Source organism: Globicephala melas, chromosome 18 (genome assembly GCF_963455315.2).
Source record: "Globicephala melas chromosome 18, mGloMel1.2, whole genome shotgun sequence".
Taxonomy (NCBI): domain Eukaryota; kingdom Metazoa; phylum Chordata; class Mammalia; order Artiodactyla; family Delphinidae; genus Globicephala; species Globicephala melas.
In genome coordinates, this window is record NC_083331.1 from 32,613,513 (window position 1) to 32,632,483 (window position 18,971).

The window sequence follows — 18,971 nt, forward strand, 5'->3', positions numbered from 1 at the left end:
GGGACACGGGTTTGTGCCCTGTTCTGGGAAGATCCCACATGCCGCAGAGCAGCTGGGCCCGTGAGCCATGGCCACTGAGCCTGCGTGTCCGGAGCCTGTGCTCCGCAATGGGAGAGGCCACAACAGTGAGAGGCCTGCGTACCGCAAAAAAAAAAAAAAGAAATTCTATGATAGATAGTAATATTATATTGTTGGGCTGCAACCCACAGGCCTACAAGGCCTCTGCTTGCCCAGCTTCAAGACCAAAGAAAGAGCCCAGAGTCAGCAACAAAGACATCAATGGTTTAATGGATAAAGGGATCTTACACATCTGAAGCAAGGTCCTGGAGCGACACTCACCATGTGCAGCAGATGGTGGGCAGTACATGGCAGTCTTCACTTCCGAGGGGAGGGGAGATTGCCAGTTATAGGGGAATTGACATCAGGTTGGCTCATCGGTTACCAGGGAAACCAGCAGAGGGGCACTGCCCTTACCGCCCCTTTGATAAGAACAATCACTAGCTGGGGCCTGGGGCAAGTATGTAGGAAGGTCAGTTAGGTGAGTAGGGTGTAGGTGAGGCAGGCATTGGTCAAGCAGGGGATGTACAGAGAGCAAGAGAGCAGCCATCTTGAGTGGCCTAACCATACATATGTGTACATATATATTACCAACATACCATATTGTATATTTAATGCTTTTCAGTGTGTATGTATATGTATATGTATAATTTATTTATTGCATGTCTTTCTTTACCAGAATGTCATCTCTGTGAGGGCAGAGATATTTGGATGTCCTGCTTACTGTTGAATCCCAGCACCTGGAATGTTACATGCAACATAGTAGAAGCTCAATAAATCATTGTTAAATGAATGACAAAATAAATGAGCTAATCAATGACATGACATAGCTTATTTATTTCTTGAAGTAAATCATAATTGAGACCATATCAAGCCTCTTTTTATTAGGCTGAACACTGAAATTGCTGATATTCTGTTTTTGACCTACACAAATGACTACTTTATATGGTTCAACTTTAAGTCTACATCTCCCTTCTGTTTCTTATCTGTTGCCTCCTTCTGTCTTCTCACATCTTGTATCATTTCTGGTTTATATTCGTCATACTCACCCAACACTTTTCAATACCATGATCACAGTGAAGAACTGGCTTGGTCAGTGTGCTTCCTGATACTCTCTTCCAATGCTTTAGTCATGGCCTTTCTGAGATCTTTCCCACACCAGCCACACATGGTAACTAAGCAGTAAAAATATTGTGGGAGTCAGATGCCTATGGAGATGAAGACCCCTAATTCTACCATTAATCTCTCTTGCATATTCCTGGAGACTCAGGACCAGTGTCTACATTGGCCAAACCACATAGCCAGCTAACCAGCACAGTGTTAATGCTTTCTTCTACATACTTTGATGAACTGATCATGTGTACCAGGTGATCCAAGTAGCTGGGGTACAGTCCTTTCAAATGCGGTAATCACAGACAAGACAGACCAAATTAAAAAAAAAAAAAATGTGCAGCTAGACCCTGACTAATAACAAGACCTTGCTTTGGCCTGGTAGGAAATTGGAGAAGGGCTTGGCCATGGGGTGGGGCTGGAGTACTGAGCTCCACAGGAGCCTAATGGGTCTGCATTACCCAATCAGAGAAGGACACTTTCTTGCCAGTCTCTGGGCAATGGGGTGAGACACTGAGTCCTGGGCTGGTTTTGTCTAGCTGGGGAGGTTGAGTGGGGGTGTGTGGGGAGGACAGGGACATAAATGAATAAGGTAGAAGGGCTGACAGGTTGGCCTTCCCTCTCTCCTTGACCCTGGAGAGGGATGCCAGTCCCTGGTATGGGACATATATTTTGTGCTCAGTCCGGGCCCAGCTGTGCCACCTCCTCATAAACCATGGGCTTTGTGAACTTTGTTTCCCCACAGGTGACAAATACATAAAAGCCCGAATACATTTCTGCCCCAAAGCTGCACCCACATAGCCCAGTACTTTTCCTCACACCTCTTTTATGTCATCTTGAGAAAATGAATAAGGTGGAAATCTCCTAGAAGGAGGATAGAAAGAAAACCACTTCCTCTGCTGATAATGTAGATAATCTTTTTCTGACTAATAGGTCACTGGGGACAGATTGAGACAAATTTGTATGCAGAAAGATCTTTTTGTTTGGTTTGGTTGGTTTTTAAAACCTCTTTATACAAGACTCTTAAGAAGTTGGAAAAGAGTTTCTGTGTATCCTCCACCTAGTTTTCCCTGTCAATAGCCTCTTTCATAAACATAATACATTATTAAAATCAAGAAGTTGACACTGATAGTCTACTATTAACAGACAGAAGGATCTTATTTTATTAGGAAAAAGGAAGAACTTCCATCATAGATTACACTTGTTTTTGCCTAGGGTAAAACAAAGGGACTCCGAGCTGCAGGCTTTTTTCTGCATTTTCCTCTCTTACTAAATTAAAAAAAAAAAAAAAGTATGGTTGGAAGGTGAGTTAGCAAATGTGCTTAAACCCAATTATGGCACCCCATTTTGCTTCTCCTTGGGTGTTGCCATTTGGTTGGGTTTTTCTTGATCTCTGAGATGCATGACTTTCAAGTCAATGCTCGCTATCAAACCACAGAGTCCCAGGTTCAGACATGTGTCAGACCAGCCACAGCAAGTCTTTCGTGGGCTGATTGTTAGTAAAGAACAAGCTGTGCTCTAACTAATGGAGCTTCCATTGCTTTGAATCAGCCCCAGCTATTTCTAGGACATCATGCAGCTTCATCATTTCCTTTCTCTTAACCATCCATCTAGTCTTTATGATTGCAGTCTATACAACCCACAAATTTGATTTCCATGTGAATTGGCTATAGATGGAGGTAGGTGATAAAATTGTGCTTTCAGTATGGGTTAGACTCCGGCGATATATATTCTTCTGTCTTCCTCGCATATGTATAATATTTAAGTTTAATAGTTTCACATACATTACAGCCCCTGAAGTCCAAAAGCTTTCTTGCATCAGCTGTTTTGAACAGCTCTTCCAGGACTTCATGAAGATTAAGCAAAGACTCAAGGGGTCTCCCTTGTAGAAGTGGCACATTTTTTTCCTGGAGGGTTCAACATCTTGTTTGCCTTGAATGTAGCCATAACCTGATAGAAATATCTTGGATCCACCTAAAGGACTTGTCCAGAAGTAAGACAATTATTTCACCTGGTGTCACAGTATTATGGGTCACACTTCACTGTGGTTTGTCCAGTTTATGTTATGTGGACTGAGGCTTGGATCACCTTTCTAAATCCACATTAAACTGTTGATATTATTAAAGAAAAAAATTGATGACACTAAAGAATGGTAAGGCAGACTTGATTCAGGAGACTATAGTGATAGATGCAGGGACCACTGCAATGGGGTCTTGCAGTGGGGGAGAGAGATTGGCTCAACTCCAAATACAACAACAAAAAGTGGGAATTTAGAATCAAGGAGCAGGGTGGGGGTCAGTGGGTGGAAAATTGCTATGAGGAAACATCAGGAGTAAAGGGGAATTCTGGCTAAACTGACCTAACAGGATTCTTGCTGAAGGTACATCAGGATGATCAGACATCACCTGAGGGGGAAGGATGAGATTAGATATTGAGGCTTATCAGATATGGAGAATGAGGGATTCTGGCTAAACTTGGACTTAGCAGGATTCTTGTTAAAACTGGACATTGCAGAGATGAACAGAGAAGTCTAAAAGTTGAGACCTAGTTGAAATAGAGCTCAGAGGAGCCTGATTAGAGTTTGGTCAAGAAGAGAATCTTTGTCAATGTTTGAGGTGTGAAAAGATGCTTATTATTGTTAAATAAACAGGTAAGTTTTGTTGGCAGGATACTTAAAACATCTCTTTATCTGACAATTTTTTTTGGTAAAAATGGAAGGGACGAGATCCTTAAGTTGTTTCCTGGCAAACTGAAAGAGGAGGGCAATTGACTTCACCTTCAAACAGAGCTTCCTTTGGAGCACTGCAGTAATTAGAGTAGAAATTGCAGGCATTTCTCCCAGAATATTATCTTCAGAGACTAAGACATTCAGGAGGAACCAAGGTTTCATGATGATGTGATTGCTGAGAGACAGCCTCATGCATATATGGGGCCCTGGGAATGACCTCTCTTATCAATCTGAGGTGAACAATTTTTGCAATAGTTGATAACACAGCAGAACTGGAGATGAATGCATTGGTTTTTCCACCAGAGCAGATACAAACTATGTGTATCTCTAGCAGTTTAGTGAAGAATATATATGAGAGAAAGCATGTGAAATCTACATAGACAGTTAAAGGACTAAAAAAATTAGTCAAGAGTGTGATCTTTTACATCTTTGGGCAAAGATGTAAAAGGGGAAAGAAAGTTTACCATTTCTTGGGGTTAATCCTAGTCCTGGATCTGTGACAATGACTAATGCTTCATTTGGTTTTGCTTTTGGTTTTAGCCCCCCCCCCCCCCACTTGCCCCTGCCTGCTCCACTCTCAAAAGACAATCTTACCTCCCAATTAATCAAGAAAATTGAGGCCACTGAACATGACCTTTCTTAAATCCTGACCTGCTATGTATAAACTATTTGCATTCACACCTGCACTCAGTTCCTTTCAGCCTGTCTCAGAGGCTCCTGTCTTTCCTTCTCCTTTTATAAGGTCAAAACCACCACCTGCCTCTTGAGCCAGTCACTCTCTCTCTCTTTCAGGACCTTGTTCCATCTTTACATGTCCTTCCTAAGATTCAAAGCTATGAAGAAATTTCTATGCTAAATTCAAGATTCTGGGGGAAATTTTTTCCCGTCTATTTTGGTTAGCGTTTTTCCATCTATTATTCTATACTAAATTGATATTTAAATTCTCTTTCTTAGGGCCAAAGATACATCCAGAGTGGCTGAAACGCATACAAATGTTCACAACTGCATTGATAACTTCTTTTTGAAACACTTTTATAAAATGCACAAATTTGGTACCTATGGAGAAAGAAGTTAGAAACAATCTTTTCTATATTTGAAAAGTACAACTCAACTCCAGTCCCCTATTGTTTCAGGAGGCAATTTTATCTTATATAAACACCTGGTTTTTATAATAGGGCACATATACTCTTATATGCTGGTATTTCAACAATTCAGAGTAATTACACTGGACTAATTTCTCTTTGAAGCATTTTTTAATGTGCAGCTTTCCTCTTTTATGCCAAAATATGGTTATTAATAAAAATATAACATTTAATTAAAAATTCTGTAGAAAAAAAAAGTGAGCTTGTTATTTTCTTTCCTATCATGGTAAGTCTACAATAAATAGACACAATTGTTTTGGGCCATAACCTCCTTTTTCCCTTTCCATGTTATTTGACTGAGGCATACTGGCAATATGACCATTAGTGATGAGTGACAAAAAAATTAATGGCAAGTGACATTCATTTATGCAGGTGTTGTTAGCTCCTCTCCACAGATAGGAAAACTGAGACAGGAATATTAGGGACACAGCTGGAAAGAGTCAAGGTTGTATGTAAGACCATATCATTTGACATTTAAAAGAGTAAAACATAAATAAATATTTTTGAAGGGGTTGTAAGGTGGTAGAACTGTTTCTGGTATAATTCAAATAGTTAAATATGCTCCTTGATTTTCACATTTGTTTATAAATGTGATATGTGATAATAAATGATTTCTAATGGAATTTTTATTAGTTATTAGCTCCCCAATATTTACTTGGTGCTATTTGTTCATATTTTCCCAAATATAGAGTCAGTGTTTGGGAAAGGCTCTAAGTTTTTCTGTTTTAGTTTCTGTTAAGTGCATCTCTGTGAAACTTCTAGAACAGAAACTCTGGCCCCAGTATGTCCCTGATTGCCCGTGAGTAATTTTCTATTTTTCAGTTAAAATGAGACTGTGGTTTTCCAAAATTGTTTCTTCTGAGACTTATATTCTGAACCGCAGCACCTATTCACCTTTCTTGTCTACGCATCTGAACACGAAACCTAAAAATTCATTTATGCTTTTGATAATGCTACTGCTTTTTGCCCCTCATTCTGGCTTCTCTCACACGCCCTTACTGCCTCCTTCAGTGCGCTTGTATTCCATCATCTTAAGCTTTCATAATATTTGTGAGCAGACCCCTCATTCCATTCTCAGCTTTCGCTTTCTTTCCCATTGTGCAATGTCTTTAAGTTCAGGCTGTAAACTTTGTCATCCTCTCTCTCAATTCTGTATCTGTGCCTCTGATACTCGTATTCTTATCTCTGATTACTTCCTTCAGGTCCTATTCACTCACAGTGGCCCCTTTCCACTCCTGGGCACCTACTGCTAGATCATTCACAGAACCCTGGGAGAGCGAGTAATTGCTTCCTGAACACTTCCATTTCCTTTTCCCATTTGCTCTCTTATACTTCTGTATTGTACTCAACACGGCCTCCAGTTTTTCAAACTGTTTTTCTCCTTTTTTCAGATTAGCTTTACCCTAATCATTAAAATTATTTGAAATAACGATATCATACCATCTCTATAACTCAGACCCAACATGTGGGCTTTTATAGTCCCCTTTTTGTATTTAAGAATTGCTCTACATCTTTTATTCTGATACAGTTCTTTGTTTTGCATGCTATAAATATTTAAACATAACTTACTCAGATTATTTTTTTTGGACAACAGACGAAAGACAGACTGAAAATTTCCTTTGCGTTACTCTCTGAAAATAAGCCGTATGAAGCAAAACTCTACTGTAAATAAGATGAAGGGAGGGAAAAAGGGGAAGGAATAAATTAGGACTGTGAGATTAATAGGTACACACTACTATATATAAAATAAACAGCAAGGATCTACTGTATAGCACAAGGAACTATATTTAATATTTTGTAATAACCTATAATGGAAAAGGATCTGAAAAAGAATATATGTATTATATATTCTTATAATATCATATATATATCTGAATCACTTTGCTGTACACATGAAACACAACATTGTAAATCAACTATGCTTCAGAAGAAATAGATTGAGGGAGCATATTCCAACTCACTGAATTACACTACATATTTGATAATAATTATGTAATTTAATAAACTATAAATGAGTTATCTATTAGCTACCACAAAAATCAAATTTGGACTTTTACTATGTAATTGATTCAATAATATAAAATTTAAAATCATATCTACGATTTATATTTCACTCATTTAAAAAGAGCTTTTCCTAAGTTTGCTTTAGAGAGGGTTTGCTTTTGTTTGATTATGTCTTTCTATTGAAGATTTTTGTTCATAATATACTTGCTATTGGGCTCACTTTTCTTCTCTGTCTCCTGATATTATCACATGTTCATTTACATCAATTTCTGACTGTCCAGTGCCTCCTGTCCATATTTTTCTGAGCTATAATTTAAGTTTCAATGACTTTGAGTTTTCATTCCTTATTTTTCTGGAAGGTTTTCTTTTCTTTTCTTTTTTTTTTTGGAGATGAAATTAATACAACATAACATTTAACCTTTTTAAAATGAACATTTCAGCGACATTTAGAACACATATAATATTGTGAAACCACCACCTCTATCTAGTTCCGAAACATTTTTATCACATTGCACCTATTAAGCAGCTGCTCCCTATTCCCAGCCCCTGACAACCACCGGTTTGCATCTGTCTTTATGGATTTACCTCTTCTGGCTACTTCACATAAATGGAATCATACAATATGTGACCTCTGTGTCTAGCTTCTTTCTCTTTGTACAACGCTTTCAAGGTTCGTCCTTGCCATAGCATGTATCAGTACTTCATTCCTTTTTATGGATGGATAATATTCCATTGTATTTTTATATACCACATTTGTTTATCCATTCATCTATTGATGGACATTTGAGCTGTTTCCACCTTTGGCTATTAGGAATAGTGCTGATATGGACATGCATGTACATGTATTTGTTGGAGTACTTGTTTTCAGTTCCTTTGTGTATACTCTGAAGAGTGGGATTCCTATGTGGTATGGTAATTCTATGTTTAACTTTTTGAGAAGCTGCCAAGCTGTTTTCCTCTTTAACTTTTTAAGGTTCTATTCAACATAAAAACTAAAGTTGTAGACATTATATCCCTGAAAGTCAATATCCCTTGAATTGCATCCAGATTTTTGGAATCAAACTCATTATTTCATTAATTATATCTGTTCCTTTGAGTAACACATGATACAAGCTTCCAGAAAGACATCCTTACATTAAATATGATTATATAATAGAATTTCCCCTGGTATGTTGGGCACTGGTGAAGAGGAAGTAACTGATGATTCTGGTCGTTAAAAAAGAATACCTAAATGCAAATTAAAACCACAGTGGCATACCACCTCACACCTGTCAGAATGGCTATCATCAAAAAAATGCAGATAACAAATGTTGGCAAGGATGTAGAGAAAAGGGAACCCTGGTACACCATTGGTGGGAATGTAAATTAGTGCAGCCACTGTGGAAAACAGTATGGATGTTTCTCATAAAACTAAAAATAGGACTATCATATGACCCAGCAATTTCACTCCTGGGTATATGTCTGAAAAAAAGGAAAACACTAATTCAAAAAGATGCATGCACCCCGATGTTCATAGCAGCATTATTAATACAACAAACTAGTGAAAATAAGAAAAAAGAAACAGACTCACAGATATGGAGAACAAATTAGTGTTACCAGTGGGGAGAGGGGAGGGGCAACATAGGGGTAGGGGATTAACTACAAACTACTACGTATAAAATAAGCTACAAGGATATGTTGTACAGAACACAGAATATAGCCAATATTTTATAATAACTATAAATTTAAAAGTTGTGAATCACTGTGCCATACACCTGATACATAGTATTGTACATAAACTATACCTCAATTAAAAAAAAAAAAAAGAATGCCTAACATCTACCTGGGTCACCATAAAACTCATTCAGCTGCATTGTCTGTTACACAGAAAGATTCTACAATCTTCGTAGAAGACTGTAGTAAAGTCATTAGTTTCCGGGAACTTTTATTTCTATTTTATTTACCACCTTCTCTATGTGTTTTTTAATATAACTAATTCAAGCCCTACTTTAAAAATAGCAGGAGAAGAATGCAAGAAGGAAAACAGCGAAGAGGAAAAAGGAGAGAGAGAAAAAAAACTGAGATCAAAAACTCAATGTCACATTAAGAAAACGTTTTTTAATAACAGCTTTGGCAGTCATTTGTCTCATGGCTGCAATTAACCCCATGGATTATTCACATGGGAACCATTTTTAATAGAATACTTCTATACCAGTTCAGTTCTCTTTATTTTTCACAATTAATATTTGTCTTTCCTGTGGGACTTACCTTCTTTATAGAGAATTTAAATATTCAAATAAAAGACCTTTAAATAATTTTAAAAGAAAAAAATTAGCCATCCCTTCTCTTAACTATTTATATGTCAATCGGGGTATTTAAAATTATTGAATAGATAAACTATAGACGGGCCTTCATATATGCCTATTCTACTATTGTTTCTCATTGGTGGGGAAAATGCTGAGAAATAATTATCATTCAAGGTGAGAATATTTATTTTCATCTAACTCTTTGTATTTTCTGTAATGTTTTAAGGAAAATTAAATAACCCTTGCGAACTGAAATGCAAGGATGAAATTACGTATTATTGTGGCCATGCTATGTTGCATTTTCTTTTATTAAAAATGAATACATCAGTTTAGATTTATTTGACAACGGTTTATGCCTTCAGAGTCTAAGCTTTAAAGGTTCGTTCTGTACAGTAATACTTCAGCAAGATACATCTCCTTTGTCTGCAGGATCTCATTTATAATCTAGGCTCACCTTCTGCTTCCTGCGGTAATAAACGTTCTTTCCTGCAAGATTTTAGATGAGATATTGAGTCCCAGCGCTTATCCCCTTTACAACCTATTGCCCTGTGAGAAGGGTGTTTCTTTTTGTGGCCTTCAGAGGGAAAAAACTCACTTGACTCATTTTTCCAAAGCAGCTTTTTTAATGTGTTTGGAATTGCTTTCTGAATACTGTCTCTCATATTACTATTGAGGTGTTATATGTGAGATAGAAAATAGAAAAAAACATTTAGATGACTGCTTTCTCGATGAAAAAAATATAGCTTCAATTCAATAAAAAATGTTTTTCTTGGGTCTCTATGTCTTTGAAGATTTTGATGTTTAAACAACTTTCATTAATAGCTGGAGAAAAATGTATTTAAATATGTATAGAAAGCAATGTAAAAACTCTACCACCCAGCCACTTTACTTTTTAAAATTTAATTTTATCTATTTATACAGCAGGTTCTTATTAGTTATCTATTTTATACATATTAGTGTATACATGTCAATCCCAATCTCCCAATTCATCCCACTCTTCCCCCCACCCCACTTTCCCCCCTTAGTGTCCATAGGTTTGTTCTCTACTTCTGTGCCTCTATTTCTGCCTTGCAAACCAGTTCATCTCTACCATTTTTCTAGATTCCACATATATGCGTTAATATACAATATTTGTTTTTCTCTTTCTGACTTACTTCTTTCTGTATGACAGTATCTAGGTCCATCCATGTCTCTACAAATGACCCAATTCCATTCCTTTTCATGGCTGAGTAATATTCCATTGTATATATGTACCACATCTTCTTTAAGCATTCTTGTGTCAATGGACATTTACGTTGCTTCCATGACCTGGCTATTGTAAATAGTGCTGCAATAAACATTGGGGTGCATGTGTCTTTTTGAATTATGGTTTTCTCAGGGTATATGCCCAGTAGTGGGATTGCTGGGTCACATGGTAATTCTATTTTTAGTTTATAAGGAACCTCTATACTCTTCTATATAGTGACTATATCAATTGACATTCCTGCCAACAGTGTAGGAGGGTTCCTTTTTCTCCACACCCTCTAGAGCATTTATTATTTGTAGATTTTTTGATGATGGCCATTCTGACTGTTGTGAGGTGATAACTCATTGTAGTTTTGATTTGCATTTCTCTGATAATTAGTGATGTTGAGAATCTTGTCATGTGCTTCTTGAACATCTGTATGTGTTCTTTGAAGAAATGTCTATTTAGGTCTTCTGCCCATTTTTGGATTGTGTTTTTTATTTTTTTGATATTTCACTCCATGAACCGCTTGTATATTTTGGAGATTAATCCCTTATTCATTGCTTCATTTGCAAATATTTTGTCCCATTCTGAGGGTTGTCTTTTCATCTTGTTTATGGTTTCCTTTTCTGTGCAAAAGCTTTTAAGTTTCCTTAGGTCCCACTTGTTTATTTTTGTTTTTATTTTCATTACTCTAGGAGGTGGGTCAAGAAAGATCTTGCTGTGATTTATGTCAAAGAGTATTCTTCCTATGTTTTCCTCTAAGATTTTATAGTGTCTGGTCTTACATTTAGGTCTTTAATCCATTTTGAGTTTATTTTTGTGTATGGTATTAGGAAGTGTTCTAATTTCATCCTTTTACATGTAGCTGTCCAGTTTTCCCAGCACCACTTATTGAAGACTATCTTTTCTCCTTTGTATTCTCCAAAAATTGTATTTAAATATGCACAGAAAGCAACGTAAGAAATCTACCACCCAACCACTTTAAAACACACATTCTCGGGAGTGATTTTTAAAAAAGAAAATGATATATGCTCTCAGAGCATGCTTACCTATGTGTGCAGGGCAGAAAGTCCTTCCTTGTCCTTCCAGTGACTCTCCTTCCTAGCAGATTAACAGACTCATTTCCCAGCTGTTATTGGTTTAAAAGGCAAAGGAAGCCCTAGCAGTACTCTGAATAGGGCTGGTCCATTTCCCTGTCATGTTTCCTCCAGGCCATCACTTCTCCAGCTCTTTGTGCAGCTCTGCTCCCTAAGGAAGATGCTTTCTGAGACCATACAAGTTTCAGAAGGTTGTAGAACATTTGTACCGTATAGAGAGGATTGCCAAACAAATGTGCATCACCCCAGTGATATTGCCAGGAGGAGGTATACAGTAGTGTTTAAGAACATTGGACCAAGGAAGAGCTGTCACCTGAAAACTGTGCCCTAGAACAGGGCAGTGAACATCTTGAGTCTCGGTTTCCTCATCTATGTAATGGGGACAATAATATCTGCATTGGAGCTAGTTATAAGGTTAAAAGAGTTATTGGATGATTAATAAATGGTAGTTAGTATTATTACTTTATTTTAAATATATCTTTAAAGTATAGAAACTACCATTTAAAACCAAGTTCAGTTTCAGAGAATACATAGAATTGAAAAGTCTTTTCGGAGTTAAAATTCCCAAATTCCTCATCTTCCAACATTGTCAAACCAAACAATAGACACAACAAAAGCCTCCTAGGGGAGAACTTTTAGAGATCTCAGTTGGAAATTTTATTTTTTTTTTACAGTACGCAGGCCTCTCACTGTTGTGGCCTCTCCCGTTGCGGAGCACAGGCTCCGGACGCGCAGGCTCAGCAGCCGTGGCTCACGGGCCCAGCTGCTCAAACCCCTGTCCCCTGCATTGATAGGCGGACTCTCAACCACTGCACCACCAGGGAAGCCCAGGGAAACATATTTTTATTTCCCCTGAATTAATCTGTCTATGCCTTGTCCCTATTTATCTAGCTCTATGCAGCTCTATGGTATCTGGAGGGCTTTAAAAGATTTTTATTTTAGTTTTTCCTGAGATGATAAATACTGTGGCATAACTGATTCTTGAATGTTAGAAGATTGGAAATGGTGGGATAAAATCAGGCCTTCCAAGTTGTAACTGGAGGCAATATTCTTAGCTCAATTTCCCTTAGTTATGTTTGTTTTAACTGTACAATTTAATTACATTGCAATAAAAAGCACACTATGCAAGTAACCATGCCAGGGGCCACAAAGAGAGCACACTAACATTTTCATTTATTTTGTTGTGTAAGGGAATGATTCCATTATGATTTTCTACAACAGAGGACAAATAATATGTATCAATGGATACTAAAAGCCAGAGTCTCTTACTAAGTGCTGGGCATTGTATTAGATATAGTGTTGTAGATGTTCCATAGGCAAACTAGTCCCTGCCTTCTCAGAGCTGAAAGTCATGGGAGAGAAATAAGGCATTTTCACAAATATCAAAACTATAAATCATGTGAAAAGATCAAAAAAGGTAAAAAAAAAAAAAAAGAGTCTTTATGGGAACAAAAAATAATTGACGTGCATACTTCCTACTGAGACCTTTAGGAAGGTCTTGCACAGTGGTGGCATTTGAACTGGAAGGGATTTCAACAGAAGAGACAGATGAGGTTAGGGTGATCCAGAAGAAAAACTGTGAACAAAGGCATTGAACAGCAAACTGTCTAGTGTGGCTGAATACACAGGAGCAGTGAGAGAAGGCATACATGTCACAGCATGGGTCACATGGAGGGCACATATTTTAGGGATATTGACAGGACAGGAAAGATGGAGGATTAAGGAGAAAGAGTAAGGAGAGGGAAAGATCTCAGAGCGCATGGTGACCTATCCCAGGAGGGATCATTCCAGTGAAAATAGAAAGAGAAAGTTCACTGCTGGGGTTGAGGGAGGGCAGTGGAATCAAAGGGATAAAGAACAATTGATGACGGACGCCATTACTCTTCTCTGGTCTCGTGGATGTTAATGTGGAGAGGAGAGGAGGTGTAAGAAGAACCAACCAGGAGAGCAACACCCTTTAGCCGGCAGCTTAAGCATGACTTCCTCAAGGAAGCCTTCTTTGTCCTCACCCTTTCTATCTAAATTTTGAAAAATAAATAAATAAATAAATTTGGTCAGATGCCCCAGCTATCTGCTCTGAGTTCTCGGGAGCCTAACAGGAAATAGGTGGCACACTCAACGTGGAAAACTGATGAGCTCAAGAAGAAGATGATTCACCACGTGCACGCAGGGTTACAGTACAGTGAGGACAGCCAGACTGTCACGTGGGAGCTGTGCCCATGGCTAGGCCTGGGTGACAAGGGAAGGAAGTGGTTCCCAGGACCTAAAGAGAGCAGTATAACTACTGCCATGCCAGGGTTGGACTGAGAGGGGCCTGGGAGGTAGTTACCCTGACCTTGATCCCCTTCTGCTCTCCTATATCCTCATGAACACAAAGGGAAGCCAGAGAGCAAGGAAACATGGGTGTAGCCCAAAGAGGTCAGCCTCCCAAGCCAGAGCAAAGCAGAGAAGGGATGTTACTGAATCAGTCAACTGGACCCGTGCTGGGGTCCTAGCCCAGGCCGAGACCCTTTTCTCCGCCAGGGAGGTTCTTTTCCCGATCAGATTCACACAGCCGGTTATGAAACCAATGCTGGGACTGGAACAGCGCAAGCTTATTCACTGGCCAAAGAATGCAGAAGCTGGAACCTAGTTCACAAATCAACTCCTCAACCCAATTTGGGCAGAGACACCAAATATATAGGAGGGTCAAAGTAAAAGGGAGGGATTTGGAAAGAGTGGGAGGAATATTCATGAGTTTTCTGAGAACAGGGGTGTGGTTTGGACCTAGAACTGAGGCAACTCTCCTTTCCAGTCCTTGTCTGGGCTTTTCCTATTGTTGTCATGGCAATCATCAACTTTCATGGCACTGGTGGGTGTGTCATTTAACTAATGGATTACAGTGAGGGTATAATGAGGCTCATGGTCTACTGGAAGTCGAATCTTCTGCCATTTGGGCCCAGTTGGTTCTAACCAGTTCTTGTTTTTTTTCTTTTTGCAGCTTCCTCCTGAAACTTTAATAAGAGTAATTGGCTTCTATTGGAGGGAGAGGCAGGGGTATGATTCTGGAAAAACATCTGTGGTAACAGGGAGAGGACTCACATGAAAAGCAAAGAGAGATTGTCTATCCCCATGTGCACTCATAGTTTCTTGGTTTCTTATTTATAGCACTTGTCACAATTAAAGCTAAAAAATGAATTATATAATTAGTAGTTTAGCATCTATCTTTCTATTCGAATGTAAACTCCTTGAGGGCAGATACACTTTAGGTCTTTTTCTCTGCTTATTACTGGTACCTGGCCTAATGCCTGATATGTAGAAGCTCTCATTAAATATTTGTTGATTGTATAAATGAATGAACGGATTAAAACAAACTATTTCTACTTTAATATATATTGTAGGTGTCTTTAAAAAATTGAAGTTCAAAAGATCTCAAATGAGTTCAAAAGAACTCAAATGTACTTTTCATTGAGATTTGGATTAATTTTAAGCTATACCTATGTTAAAAACAAAATTAAATAGAGTAAATTTAAAGACCTAATTGGCTTGTTCAAAGATTCATGAATCCAGAAGCATCCCAAAGAACAACTGGAAGGATGATCCAAGGGGGTGTGAAAACATGCATCTCAGGTTGGGACTTGAACCCAAGTGTCCAGGACTTGAACCTGGCCATAACCCACGGTCTTCCAACTGAGATCACACACCTGGTTTCAGGACTTAATGAAGCTCAAGTTCTTGATGTCTCATCACAGAAAGAATTCAGTGAGACAAAGTGTAGGTAAGAAGTGGATTTATTTAGAGAGAAACACACTCCACAGACAGAGTGTGGGCCATCTCAGAAGGCAAGAGCCCATACTAAGGTATGGGGTTGATAATTTTTATAGGAGTGGGTAATTTCATAGGCTAATGAGTGGGAGGAGTATTCCAGCTATTTCGGGAAGGGGTGGGGATTTCCAGGAATTGGGCCACTGCCCACTTTTTGATCCTTATGGTCAGACTTGGAAATATCATGGCGCCTGTGGTTGTGTCATTTAGCTTGATGATGTGTTACAATGAGTGCATACTAAGGCTCAAGGTCTAGTGGAAGTCAACTATCTGCCATCTTGGACCTAGTCAGTTCTAATCGGTTTATGTTGTGTCCTTAGGCTATGTCATTCTTTCAAAGGTTGTTTCCTGCCTTCTTCCCTCCTGTTTCAATTGTACAAAATGGAAGATTTTATAGGAAGAAGGGTGAACCCAAGGGAGATTTTAGTGCAAGAAAAGAAAGGATTATTTTTAGGCCAGGACATCTTCTTTTTTGGGGGAAGGGAATGACAAGGGTTTTATCATGCAGATTACCTCTTCTTTCTCTGGGGGATGGAAAGGGCCTACATGACCGATTACCTTACTGATGCTTGACTAGAAAATTCCAGACTGGTCAATTAAGATTACATTTCTGGGAGAAGTTGAAACTGCAATTAGATCAGGTATTAAATCTAGGTTTGGTATCTTGGGCTTTCAGCATGAGTGATGCCATTTTGGGTTTGTGGTTTTCTTTTCAATACCTAGAAGAAAATCTGTCAAGCTGAAAGTGTTTTCTTATAGTTGTGACTATAATTTTACTTTTTTCACTGATTCTCTTTCTTGGATGTAGGCCCATCGATCTTTGTGTGATTAGCAACATAAAGGTAAATGTCCTAATTATTTGTCACCATTTCACATTTAATTATGGCAGCTGACACTACAGGAGAAAATTCTGTCACAGAACCCTTCATGTCTCCAAATCTTAAACAGACTGAAAAAATTGCTTGCTTCTGCTTTTTGCCTTATGTTCAACAAATAAAGGTCAATAAATCTATATTGACTAAACATTCTCTTAAATCAGTAACAAGATTCTTTATCAATTACATGTGAGTGAAACAAAGCACGACCCTACAAGGCCCTCCCAGCTACAAAAGCCTTTCTGTGTCTTCCATTTTTTGTTCGTAGTAAAAGACTTTAGTCTCCTAGACCTTCCCTTGGTTCCAAAGAGTGGATTCAAGTAGTTACTCATTAGGGAAATGAGGGAATGCAGAAACAAAGGAAAACAGTTAAGAAGCACTAGTTCAGTGATAAAAGAGTCCTAGTTCTTCCTCAAGGGAGGTATGTATATATGTAACAATCTGACACACATCTTTGAGTTATTCTGCAGGAACTAAGACTCCCACCCAGGTGGAGGATGGTAACTACATGCTGAGACTCTAGACTGCTTGCAACCAGAAGGTGGATGATTGACATTCCTGCAACTCTACCCTGTTACCTCACCACCAACCAATCAGAAGAAAGTCATGTACCCGCAGTCCTTCCCCAAATGTTGACTTTAGAAACTCTTCCACAAAAACCATTGAAGAGCTTGGGTTTTTTAAGCAGGAGCCAACCGTTCTCTTTGGTTGGCCCTGCAATAAACACTTCTCTGCTCCAAACTCCAATGTTTTGGTTTGTTTGACCTCACAAGTCTGGCACATGGACTTGGTGTCAACAAAAACATTAATCAGTAGATCTAAGAGAGAAATGGAAAATTTTATTTGACCCTGGGTTATAACCCAGGAACAGTCTGTCAGAAAGCTCCAAGAACTGTTTGCCCATTAGTGGTCAAAGCACAGTTATATGAGATTTTGAAACAAGAGGGCTGTATACTAAATGACATTGACAGCTTATACAACTCAGGTCTACATGTACAAAGCAAGTAGTGGGGCATGTGTCTTCATGGGCCCTTACAAGATTCAGAAGGAAGGTTATCTCCTAAGATGGATGTGTGCAGATGCATAACACACACTAAAAGGAAGGGAGGAGGCCTAAATGGGCAGAGAAAAATTTTATGGTTAAAATTTTATGTTTAAAATTTTCTTGTCTTGCCATAAAATATGAATTTTATTTCATCATTGGGTTGGACAACATGAGGAGAAGCACCTACCAGAGTGACTTTTATAGGTGAACTTCAGTGGTTACAGGGGAGCGACATACAGAGTAGGGAGGGACATTTATCTATTTATTTTCTTTTTGGCTGCTCTGGGTCTTCATAGCCGTTGGTGGGCTTTCTCTAGTTGCAGTGAGCAGGGGTTACTCTTCGTTGTGGTGCATGGGCTTCTCATTGTGGTGGCTTCTCTTGTTGCGGAGCACAGGCTCTAAGTGTGTGAGCTTCAGTAGTTGCAGCATGTGGGTTCAGTAGTTGTGGTGCGTGGGCTCAATAGTTGCGATGTGCAGGCTCAGTAGTTGTAGCTCATGGGCTCTAGAGCACAGGCTCAGTAGTTGTGGAATACAAGCTTAGGTTTTCTGCAGCATGTGAGATCTTCCCGGACCAGGGATCAAACCCATGTCCCCTGCATTGGCAGGAGATTCTTAACCACTTAGCCACCAGGAAAGTCTGGGATATTTATCTATTCATATTCTGGTTATTTACCAAGGACATCCTGTCTGCTAGACAATCTGCTAAAAGATTTCAATGTAATCATGAGCAAATAAACATATTCCCAGCTCTAAAAGAATTTTTAGCATAAAGAGAGAGGCAGAAAAGTAGAAAAAATAGTAGGATAGAGTGGTTGGGGAAGAGCTATGGGGGGAGGGAAGACTACTATGTGACTCTGGGAGGGGCAACTGATTCAGACTTGGGGTGGAGTGAAAGAAGACAGGTCTGGAGAAATTGACATCTTGGCTGCGCCCTAAGGGAAGAGTAAGAGGTAAGGTGATTTGGAGTGTATTGTATGTGTATAATGGGTGCCATTAAAGGATGTGCTAAAAGATCCAATTTTCATTTAAACAGATCACTCTTCCTGGCTGCTTTGTGCAAAATGGATTGAAGAAGGGGAGGAGTGGAAGCATAAGTCCACTTAAGAATGAATTATCGGGACTTCGCTTGTGGCACAGTGGTTAAGAATCCACCTGGTCTAGGAAGATCCCACATGCTGTGGAGCAACTAAGCCCATGAGCCATAACTACTGAGTCTGCACTCTAGAACTTGCAAGCCATAACTACTGAGCCCACGTGCTGCAACTACTGAAGCCTGCGCCCTCTAGGGCCTGCGTGCTACAACTACTGAGCCCACCGTGCTGCAACTACTGAAGCCTGTGCACCTAGATCCCATGCTCTGCAACAAGAGGAGCCACTGCAATGAGAAGCCCACACACCGCAATGAAGAGTAGCCCCTGCTCGCCACAACTAGAGAAAGCCGGTGCACAGCAATGAAGACCCAACACAGCCAAAAGTGAAAAAAGAAAAGAAAAGAAAAGAAAGAAAGCATTATCCTGGAAGACAGTGGCAATTGTAAATAGGAAGAGGAATGGGCAGATTCTATATATATTTGGAGGAAGAAATGACAGGATTTGC

General features: G+C 39.0%; 1 long non-coding RNA gene across 1 annotated transcript in view; it reads left to right on the forward strand.

The window, feature by feature from the left end:
• The window catches only part of LOC138842412 (uncharacterized), a 68,838-nt gene extending 50,363 nt beyond the window's left edge, over positions 1–18,475 (forward strand). The window contains exon 4 of the long non-coding RNA XR_011376910.1: positions 18,409–18,475. This is a non-coding gene — a long non-coding RNA (uncharacterized lncRNA). The remainder of the gene's footprint in view (positions 1–18,408) is intronic.
• The last annotated feature ends 496 nt before the right edge of the window (positions 18,476–18,971 follow it).